Raw genomic sequence first — 10,875 nt, 5'->3', positions numbered from 1 at the left:
TGTCTATATTGTTTAAATTGGGGAAGCTTTTTGAAGGAGAAAGGCTGGCCTTTGGAAGAGGGATTCTGTCCATCTTCTGTGGCAGAGAAGAGGCTCAGGACTTCAGAAATTTTAAAACTCTTCTACATCTCTGTTGGATAACTGTTGTGGGATGGATTCGTTCTCTGCAAGCAACTCATAAAGTGCCATGGGCTTGTGAAGTGTGCACTGGGGGCAAATCAACATTGCTGTGTTTTCTTAATGCACAAAGCCTGCAAGTTTCTTGCAAGCAGCAGTGGAAGACAGGCAAAGCAAGCACCTGAGGCAACACCAGTTGCTGTCCACCTGCCCCTAGGAATGATGGGCTGTGGGGCCTATGTCTGCTGGACTGTGTGGGAGCTGTGTTTGGTTGTTGGGCTGATAAGAGTGTGAGGCAGTAGGGCAATGGCAGTTTCTTCCCACATATCATGAGTGTGAGCAAGGGACGTCCTCAGCAGACAGATCAGGCTGGAGCTCATGGGACATGGAATAAATGCCTAGCTGCGGGAACAGGCTAGTTTTTGTTACAAATACATTTGGATGGGCTTGGCAGATCTGTAGACACAGCTTTCCTTACAGGTGCGTCCTTATGTAAAACCACTGACAAACGAGTCTGGGGCCGTGCTTCCTTTTTGTGTGTGGGTACACCAGCTCTGTGTGGGATTGGTCATGCTTCAGAGTGCAGTTCTTGAAAGCTCAGAGGCAAAAACACTGCTGATCTAACGCTCCTGAATCCCACAGCATATTCTGTTTTTTGCCATCCCCAAAGCGTTGCAGGCAAAGTACTTTTCTTTTGAGTGTAAATGGATGCAGATATCTGTATATTTTTGTGTTAATAGCCGTCTCTGCATTGAGGTGCTGTTGTCGTTTGCTGTGTGTCTGGTAGCACGGAACATCCAAAAATGTTTTTTTCCACTTAAAATATCCTGAGTCATCAACCAGGCACTCTGAAAAAAATGGATTAGAAGCAATTCGTGAAGATTACACCCAGCGCGAGCCGAAATAGCTCAGTTGGGAGAGCGTTAGACTGAAGATCTAAAGGTCCCTGGTTCGATCCCGGGTTTCGGCAAGCTTTTTTGCTTTTTCCTTTTTATCCCCCTCTGCTCTCCGTACACCCCGGAGGCATCAGCAGACCGAGGCTGTTCCCGTACACAACAATACTCAGGACGGCCGGGCAGCCGCCCGCCGCGCCCCTCTCAGGCGGGGCGGCCTCACTCCCCTCGCTCTTGGAAAAACCCGCTGAACGTGTGGGCCGAGCGGGTAGCAGCGCCCTCTGTCGGCAGCCGGCTGCAATCACAGCAGCGCTGAATGTAAGCGGTCTGTGCGGACTGTCCGCCCCGCTCCTCCTTCTCGTTTCTCCACTTTTAAGGTGGAGCCAATCGTTCGGATTTTTCTGAAGCGTTATTTGCAAGGCTGGCATCTGTTTTTCAGCGAAAAACATCGTTTAGTTCCCAGGTAAACTGTCGCAACCGTTCCAGATATATTCCTCCCTTTAACTTGAGACCATTAGATTGTCGGTATGAGTGCTGCTAAACATTTTCTCCAAAACGTGTCTTGTACCCTTTCTCATATGCTGACATCGCAACAATACACAGACAAGTCTTTCGGCACTGACGTTATTGGTGCGAAACACAGCTCAGCTCCGTGCTGCTATTGAGCCACCTTTTACCTGAGCACGGAAAGTCAACGCTGCCTGCCTCCCCCTTTTGCCAGAACATCACACCAACCACTGTTCCCAAAATGCTCGTCCAATGTAAGGAGCACTCTGCCATTGGGTACCTGGTTAATAGGGCTGGGAGAATGCAATTTTACACCCTTAATAATAAGGCAGGAAAATGGCTGTATAGATGATTATATCACTATTTTACCTAAGGATACTTTTTAAGCCTTTTTCATTCATTGACAGTATTATATCTTACCTGCAACAGCAGTTCCCTCCTCACAGGTTTTGTGAAGTTGAACAGAAACTGAGAGACCCTGCACTGATGAGTGACTGCCTTGGGGACGCTGACAACAGAATCCAATTCTTAGAATCATAGAATCACAAGGTTGGAAAGGACCTACAAGAGCATCTAGTCCAGCCATCCTCCCATCACCATTGCTACCACAAGCACTAAACCACATCTCGCAGCTCCTCATCCTGGCACCTCTTGAACACTGCCAGGGACGGCGACTCCACCACCTTCCTGGGCAGCCATTGCAGTGCCTGACCACTCTCTGAGAGAAAAAGTTCTTCCTTATGTCTAACCTAAATCTTCTCTGGCACAACTTGCGGCCATTTGTTGCCTGGGAGCTTGTTTGGTGTGGGATTTGGATAGTACAAATGCACAGAATAAGGCTGCAGGCCTGAGGTAGGAGAAGTTAATAAAATTGAGAACCTCAGTTTTGACATTTCTAAATTTCTGGCTGATTTTGCAGGCTTGTTGCTGCTTCCTGATGTGATTTGGCAGATTCTGAGAAAATAACCCCAATTGTTGCTGCTTTTTTTGCTTTTATGTCACACTGTTTTCATTCAATTTTATCTGCTTTATGCAACCTTCTTGTTAGCATTGCTGGTTTCCAGTTTTTTTCCTGACAGTGAATGTCTTTACTTCCATTTATTTTTCTATTAGCTTGTCTCCCATGTTAGGAAGCAGACATGCTACCTTCATGTTGGTTCAGTGGAACTTTTATTTCTAATCAGAAGGATCCTTCTGTACTACAGAGAAACTTCTTGGCCAATGTAAGTGTATCTACATTTTTAAGCAACTGTCAGGTAATGAAACTGATACCTCACATGGATTCAAATGAAAATCACAATTTGCAGTGCTGTGGGATTTGGGTCATCTGCTTTGTCCATGACCATCCTCAGCTACTGAATCTCTGATTTTAGTGAATGGAAACCGGAGCAATGCTGTGCAGATGAGATGCTCCTTTACCTCCCTCCTGCCCCCAGACTTCTGCATCTGCTTCCTCTGTTAAGTCCTCTCCTTCTCCATGCGGAAAGCTGCCCTCCTGGTGCTTGTTGCTGCTTTGCCAACCTCTCTGTGGTGAGCAAACGTTACTCCTACATGTAAGATTTGCCCTCTTAGACTGAAAATCAGTCTGTTACAAAAGATTTGTATCTGTCTCTTGACTTTGTAGCCTGTGCTATTTACAGATATCCATTAAATCTCATTTAGATATGCAGTGTGATCAATGCAAGAGATTTAAAAAACACGAGTCAGGACTCATGCTGAGCTTTAAGATTTTTTTTCCTTAGGAGCAAGCCATACTTGTCATCTGCCTGCTATCTGATCTTATGAAAAAGAACTAGATCTGTGTTTTGCAGTTTTATGGGGAAGAAATGTATTTAAAAAGAAAAAATCCAGCTGATTATGCACTTCTAGAATCTAGCACTCCCCATTCAATTTTTTTTTATTTTTTATTTTTTTTATTTGAGTTAGCAAGATTGAAAAGCTTTATCTGCTTGAGTTCAGCTCAGGAGCCCCATGGAAACAAGACTTTTCTCCTCCAAATCCTCAGAAGTTTTCGTGTTCCCTCAGCCCATCGATGCTCCTGCTTTGCACTTTGGTAGTAACACGGAATTCATGTTCCGTGGTAATGTTGAAATAAGGAATTTATAGTATAGATTAGAAAGCAGATTTGGGGAAGTTGAGAACTTTTAACCATCAGTCCTGCTGTGCTTATCAATGTTATCTTTATTCCTCAGTGAGCCTCAGGGGAAACTGTATTTTTGTTTGGATGTACCATGTATGTACTTGCACAAAGCAAGGGCACATTCATTGCTTTGACTGGCAATGTTCTTGAGGGTTAGCCCACATGACATGGGGGATGAATGTCTTTTGTTCCATTTTGTGTCTTCTATTAGGAGAAGTAGTAATGTTAGTATCTTGAATAAAAACAGTGAGAGAGGAGTACCTTCTAGAACTGGCTCTAGGACCAACATAAGGTCAAGGCCTTAGAAATTTCTGGTGTTATTTCAGATACTGCATCTGTACTGTCTTTCAAATTATTTTATTAATATAGCACAGAGCCAGACCTGGATTTTCTGTCCTGATATTTATTTCTCTGTTACTGGGCAATCTGTTGGCAGATACCATTCCTGGAGCTCAGGAAACATTGAGATGTTTTACTGAGGGACATGATTTAGTGGGAAATATTCGTGGTAGGTGAATGGTTGGACTAGATGATCTTGGAGGTCTTTTCCAACCTTGGTGATTCTATGAGGGCTTCTGCCTTACCCCTTTTGTTCTGCATGTGAGATCTTTCTCTCATGCTTTCCTGACTGTGTGCTGACAGATGAACCATAGAGGCAGCCTGTGTGCTAGCCAGCTGGCTTCTTGTGGGTTTTGCACATAGAGAGCACCATGTGTGTTCAAACTAGGATATTGAAAAAACTCATGTTTGACATCACATTTTGTCAGCCAGCATGTATCTGTTGTGTGTAAATCAGGTTGTCTCCTACCACAACTGTATACAGGGGATTAATCTCTCTTCACTTTAGGTACTTAAGTTTAATGTCTGTGTTAGTCTTCCTTGTCACCTCTGATGATGAAGGTAGAGAAATTAGAACAGAGATGAGACATTACCTCTCCAGGATGCCTGTCTGAGAATGAGATGGGTCATTCTGCAGGGCTGCTTCTTTCCCTTGATCAATTATTGGGAACCACACAGTAACTGAGATTTTGCTCTTTATCTCCCAGATGTCCAAGTTCATTAAGTGAATCCTACCTTATATTCTGTGACTATCTTGAGTGTTAATCTAGTTTAGAAGCCGATGAAATAGCTCTAGAAATAAAGAAGTATTTGGCACCCTTTGGACAAGCAGTTTCTACAGCTCTGGTGCAGATATAGTGGTGATCTTGAGTGGTAGATCTCCTTGTCTTTGTTTACACATTCTTTGTCAGCTGATGGTGCTGAGGTTAGTGGTGTTCCTTACTAAAGATGGTTTTGTCTACCAGTCAGTACTTTATTTACTTATACTATAAGTATCTTAAGCTTTCATCCCTGTTCCTTCATAGAATCATATAGTTCCCAAGGTTGCCCAAGACAGTCATCCTTGCGCAGCTGTCCACATACCACCAATATTTCCCCACTAAACCATGTCTGTTCCTTAGTACAGCACCTAAACAATTCTTGAACACTTCCAGAGATGGTGACTCAACCACCTCCCTGGGCAGCCCATTCCAGTGCCTGACTGATCTTCTGGAGAGTAAATTTTTCCTTACATCCAACCTGAACCTCTCCTGGCACAACTTGAGGCCATTCCCTCTAGTCCTGTTGCAAGTTATGTGGGAGAAGACATTAACTCTCACCTCACCACAATCTGCACATTGTAAATTGTACATCTGATATATGCAATGGAAAAAATATATCTATTTGGGTATAAAATGACATGTTACATTGTTAGCTGATTGATGATGCAGCTTCCTGATCTCTGAAGAGTTTTCTCAGATGTGTTAAATGAGGGAATAAAGCAGAAGACAACAAAAGAAAGATATTGCAAAGGAAATGGAACTGCTCATTATCTTTGACAAAGATGAATAATACTATGCACAGGCAGTACATGATTTCAAGTGTAAAAGTATCAGCAATTTTAACATAACATTTATTTAAGGCTGTGGAAACAGTTGTCACACACATCTACTATACTGAAACACTGTACGATTTTAGGATCTTTCTGAACAAACTAGAAATACACATATGCTTCAGCTATCTTATGCACTTGGAGAGGTGAGAAGCAAAGTGTAATCAAACTTGGAACTTGCAAAGTGGATGTCTTTAAGTAGTGATTTTCCATTGTAGTCTTCTCCTGACTTGTGGGAGTGAAGTTTAACTGGACTGCAAGGCCTAGTGAGGGATCAGTGGGAACCCAGGTGGGACTCATCTGTCTAAACATAAATCTTTAATGTGTATTGAATACCACTGAACCCTAGACTCTGCTAAAAATAAATAAATGAAGAAGATTATGCCCTTGTGTGATACAATTCATTCTATCCTAATGTGAGCACAGAAAACAAGCCAAGTGAATTGCACCCTAAAAGCTTTTTGTCTCCATTAAGAGAGGACCCTGTAGAGGAGCCTTTGGTGACCAGTTCAATGTAGATTTCAGCAATCAATAGATGTCTAACATTAGGTGAGATAAATTTCATCCTCTGTCACCTGGAAGCCTGCTGATAAAGCCAGGGAGAGATGGACGAGTGGAATTCACAATGCAAGGAAAGCTTGAGCAATCCAGAGTCCAGATTGATGGCACATAAGCACAGCAGCCCTACTGCTGTTGGCAAAAGGAAACTCACCTAAGACCGTGAAACTGTATTTAACTCAATATGAAATCATGGCTTTAAGTTTTGTGTATTTGATGTGAGGCCTGCCCAGGTTACTCTTCTCCGAGTTGCTTCCGTTCTAACAGTACTTGAATATACCATGGCATGTAGATTGATTTTTCAGTGAGGTTTCTAAAGGAAAAGCAGTCTGTAAATTAGAAAGTAACTGGATAAATAATGTAAATATGAGAAAGCAGGAGCTGATGAGACTCTCTGTATCAAGAGGCATTTTGTGCAAGGGTGGGATCATGAGATCTCCAGAGCAGTTCTGTGTGCCTGAACTTTAGCCTCATTCTCCTGACTGCAGGATGAGGAGACAAAGGGTAATGCTGTGAAAGAGCAGTGGTCTGTGGGGGAGGAAGAAGAGGGTGCAGATCAATGAGAGCCAGTGTATGCCTACAGGAAGGGAAAAGCAGAATGGAATGGAAGGAGGATCAGAGAAAGCAGAGACAAGCAGTGAAGCAGTAAAAGGATGCATAATGAAGAAGATGCATAATAGACTTATTCTGCTTTTGAACTGGCTTCTACCTTGTATATTAAGTAGCTTTGCTTCAGAGCTTGTCCAGTGAGATTCTTAAGTACTCAAACAATACATACTGAGTGGCAGTATTGGAAAACTGCCTCAGATCATGCATCTTGTGCTACAAAATCTAGAGCACATAAATTGACAACAGTTGAAATCAGCAGCAAAATATTTATGTCACTTAAAATATAAACCAAGAGTTGGGTTTTGATGTATGCGTTGGCTAAAGATTAGCCTGAATTAATTTCCATTCAAAAGATTCTGAATATGTCTGTTTTCATGTTGTGTGCATGTCTAACATCTGTTGCATGATTTTTGGGGCAATGAAAAATATACTAAGCTATAGTCAGTTGAGTTTCTTGCTAACCAATGATGGGGAAATTCAAATTACAGCTGCTCTGCAATGGTAATTCATGATCAAACAATGATCTGGCACAGAGAGAGAACAGTAAGGCTTGACTGCAGAATCACAGAATTGTGGAGGTTGGAAGGGACCTCCAGAGATCATCGAGTCCAACTTCCCTGCAAAACAGGCTGCACAGGTAGGCATTCAGGTGGGCCTTGAATATCTCCAGAGAAGTAGAACACACAGTCCCCCTGGGCAGCCTGTGCTCCTTCACACTCTTTGTGAAGAAGTTCCTTTGCATTTTGGTGCAGAACTTCCTACGCTCCAGTTTATGGGCATTCCCCTTTGTGCTGTCCCCACAGACCACTGAAAAGAGGTTGGCCACGTCCCTTCGTCTCTCATACTTAAGATATTTATAAACATTAATAAGATCCCCTGTTTTAAAATGGCTGAAAGTGTGAGTGCCAGAGACAGAACTCCAGGCTAGGGAGTGAAGTTTCCCTTGCTTGAGGAGGTGAGAAATGCTGCAGCTTTGTGCTGTAGCAATTGTGGAGTGGAGTGCTCAGGGGCCACCTTCGGTAGGATTTTGTCACTGTATTGTTCCCTAAATCTCTTTATGTTTAAGCACAACTTTGTGTTTAAATTACCTCAAGAAATACAGTAAAAAATCCCAATGCTGATAAGTACTTTTCGTCCATGTTTGAAACTTTTTCCATAGAATTAGAATCTATTCTTATTCAGATGAGGTTTATGACAATGTAATGTCCCTAAACTAAGATAAAGACTTGGCAGAATAAAGAGTCAGAAGTGTAATATTTTCTTCAAAGAAAAGAAAGAAAAATATTCATAAAGGCTAAAAATTCTAGAAGCATTCATTATTTCTGCATGCTCAGCTTGAGATACCGAGGATTCACTTAATTAATTGAATGTGTGTGTATCTTAAGATATGGTGTCTTGTTTTTTTTTTTTCTTTTGTTGATAGAAGTGTATTCTTGGGCTTCGCTCCTCTTGCCTCTTTTTTTTTCACTTTCATCTTGATCCTTTTCTGCTTGCAGCTTTCTGTATAGAATTGTCTTTGTAGTTATCTTTGGAATTATCACCGCTCCTTATGAATCATCATATGGTTTATTTCTTCAGTTGAATATATTGAACATTTTATTTTCGACAAAATTCCTTTGGACAAGTAATTCCAAAGGCTAAGTACTTTTCTGTCCTGATGCTAATCTGTGCCTGATTACAGTAGAAGGAGCCTGAGAAACAATACTCTCATTATTAAAAAAGTGGGAACCTATTGCCTACTTGCAGCTCAGGAATTCTATAGTACTCCTGTGAGATGTGTGTAGGGGCTTTTCTTGCCTGCTGTACCTTTGAGTATTCTGTTTTCAGTATTTCTGTTTCTCTTGCCAAAAAAAGAAAAAAATATACATTAAGCCCCAAGATGTTTAGGTATCCATATGGATCTTAGACAATAGTTTTATCTTAAGGATGAGCCTGCGCATTACAGACTACCAGGTAGCTGAAATACTGTGTTTGTGTACTTCTAATGCAAAGCCAAAATATTTTAACTAATCAATTTGCCCCAATTCCAGCTGTGATAGCCTGACCCAGTATTTCACAAGAGCTGACAAAACAGTGTGATTGCAGTTTGAGTCTCCAAGGTTTCAGCCGTGGCTCAAATGCTCATGTTAGTTGTTTGAAAGGTTCTTTCATAGCCTAGAGATGCAGCACTCATCAGCAGTGCCAATTCACAGAGATACTCATTTTCAAGAGACAGGAAAACCCCGTAGTAAATAAAAAGCCATTCAACATGATGTTGTAAAATTGGTATAGTGTTACTATTGTGTAGCCCTAATAACAGCTCCTTTGTTTAACCAGGTAGCTGAGGGGAAGCTGTAGTAAATTTGGATAGTGAATAACAATTGCCTTTTTGAAACGTTTCTCAGCAGACACTATGTGTCACACAGTGGGATCAACAGACTTGGAACAGGCACTGATATGATGTGGGAACTGTCCATTTGTCTGTCTATCCAAATGTTCTCACACTAAGGGCCCTGAGGTCTAAGGACTAAAGCCTAACACTGTATCTATTCTACGTGCCTTAGCACATTGCCAGCTTTGTATAATTACATAGTTGTGGTGGAAGGAAGTAATCATAAGAAAAATTACATGCTACTCTTCTGCTCATGCTTTTCTTTCCCCTGCTAACTAATCTTCATAGTGTCATCTATCTGCTATTGCTTTTCTCCATACTCTTATCCAACTTCTCTAAAAGTTACTTGTTTTTCCTACTTTCACTGTTAATTGCAATAATGCGTAATGTTCATAACTTTGTCTCAAGAGTCTGCCTAACCTAGATTCAAGGACTGATTTTTTCCTAACCCAGAGAGGCGTTCTCAGGTGCTGAGGAGAATAGAGAAGAGCACAGTTCAGAGTGTTTTTGAGTTAGTGCTTCCATTTGTAATTTTTGAGCTTCTTCAACATATTTTTCCAACAATTAGTCTAGTTTTCCACCTTATTTTGCATTTTGTGTCAAGGACAGCAGAAGGCAAAAGCCATTGGCAGATCAATTGAATCCTAAGGGAGATGAGTTTAAACCCATTTCATATTTTAGGGATCAGCCTCTTCTCCCAGGTAAATAGTGATAGGATGAGAGGTGATAGCCTCAAGTTGTACCAGGAGAAGTTCAGGTTGGACATTAGGGAGAATTTCTTCTCAGAAAGAGTGATCAGGCACTGGAACGAGCTGTGCAGGGAGGTGGTGGAGTCATTGACCCTGGAGGTGTTCAAGAAATGTGTAGATGTGGCTCTGAGAAATGTGGTTAATGAGCTTGGTGGGGATGGATTGGTGATCGGGCAGGATGATCTTAGAGGTCTTCAACTTCTCACTTTTGATTGAACAGTTTTATTCTTTTAGCACTGGAGTTGCATCATGAGCTGCATGCTAGCAGCTTTTAAAAGTTATTTTTTCTCAATGTCCTGAGAAAACTGCTTATCTGCATGTCTGGTATATGTATTGATCTTATAGATTGTGCCCTGCCAGGTGGGTAATAAATGCTCAGCTGTGACAGTTGTGAAAGTCTGTCAGCCAGACCAGCCTTACCAGCTATCTCTGGTGTAATGATGGGGGAAGGATTAGGGAGCAGACAAGTAATACTAACCCTTTTAAAAACAATTAAATAATTTATTTTGTATGTAAAAAGGCTATTAAGATATGAATCCTTCTCCACTTGCCACTAAAATATTTATGGTACTGGAAGCACTGGAATTCTACAGTCAGCAGATGAAATTTCCAATCCAAGTTGTTACTACTGGGTTTATTAATTTTCATTAATGATGCACTTATATCCTCTGTGCTTCCAGTTCATTTTCTACTGTCTGCTGCTTTCACAGAAAGTGTTATCTAACAGTGAATGAACTACAAAAATTAGAGATTTTCCCCTTCTGTTTATCTCTGTTTATAGAGTTCTGTTTAAAAAGTTTCTTCAGCCACCTCACTAAAACGAGACCATCAATTTCTCAAAGTGCATGAAAGCCTGACTGAACCTGGAGAAATAAATCCGAGGCATTCACCCTCTTGACAAGTTGCCAGAGCCCTCAGGACTTGGGCATCTTTTCTGCCCTTGTTGTCATGTGCAAAACACGAGGATTTACGCTGTGCTAATCCCTCTAATGAGGGCTTCT

The sequence above is a fragment of the Tetrao urogallus genome, assembly GCF_951394365.1.
Source record: "Tetrao urogallus genome assembly, chromosome: 1".
Classification (NCBI taxonomy): Eukaryota; Metazoa; Chordata; class Aves; order Galliformes; family Phasianidae; genus Tetrao; species Tetrao urogallus.
This window is presented reverse-complemented; position numbering follows the sequence as displayed.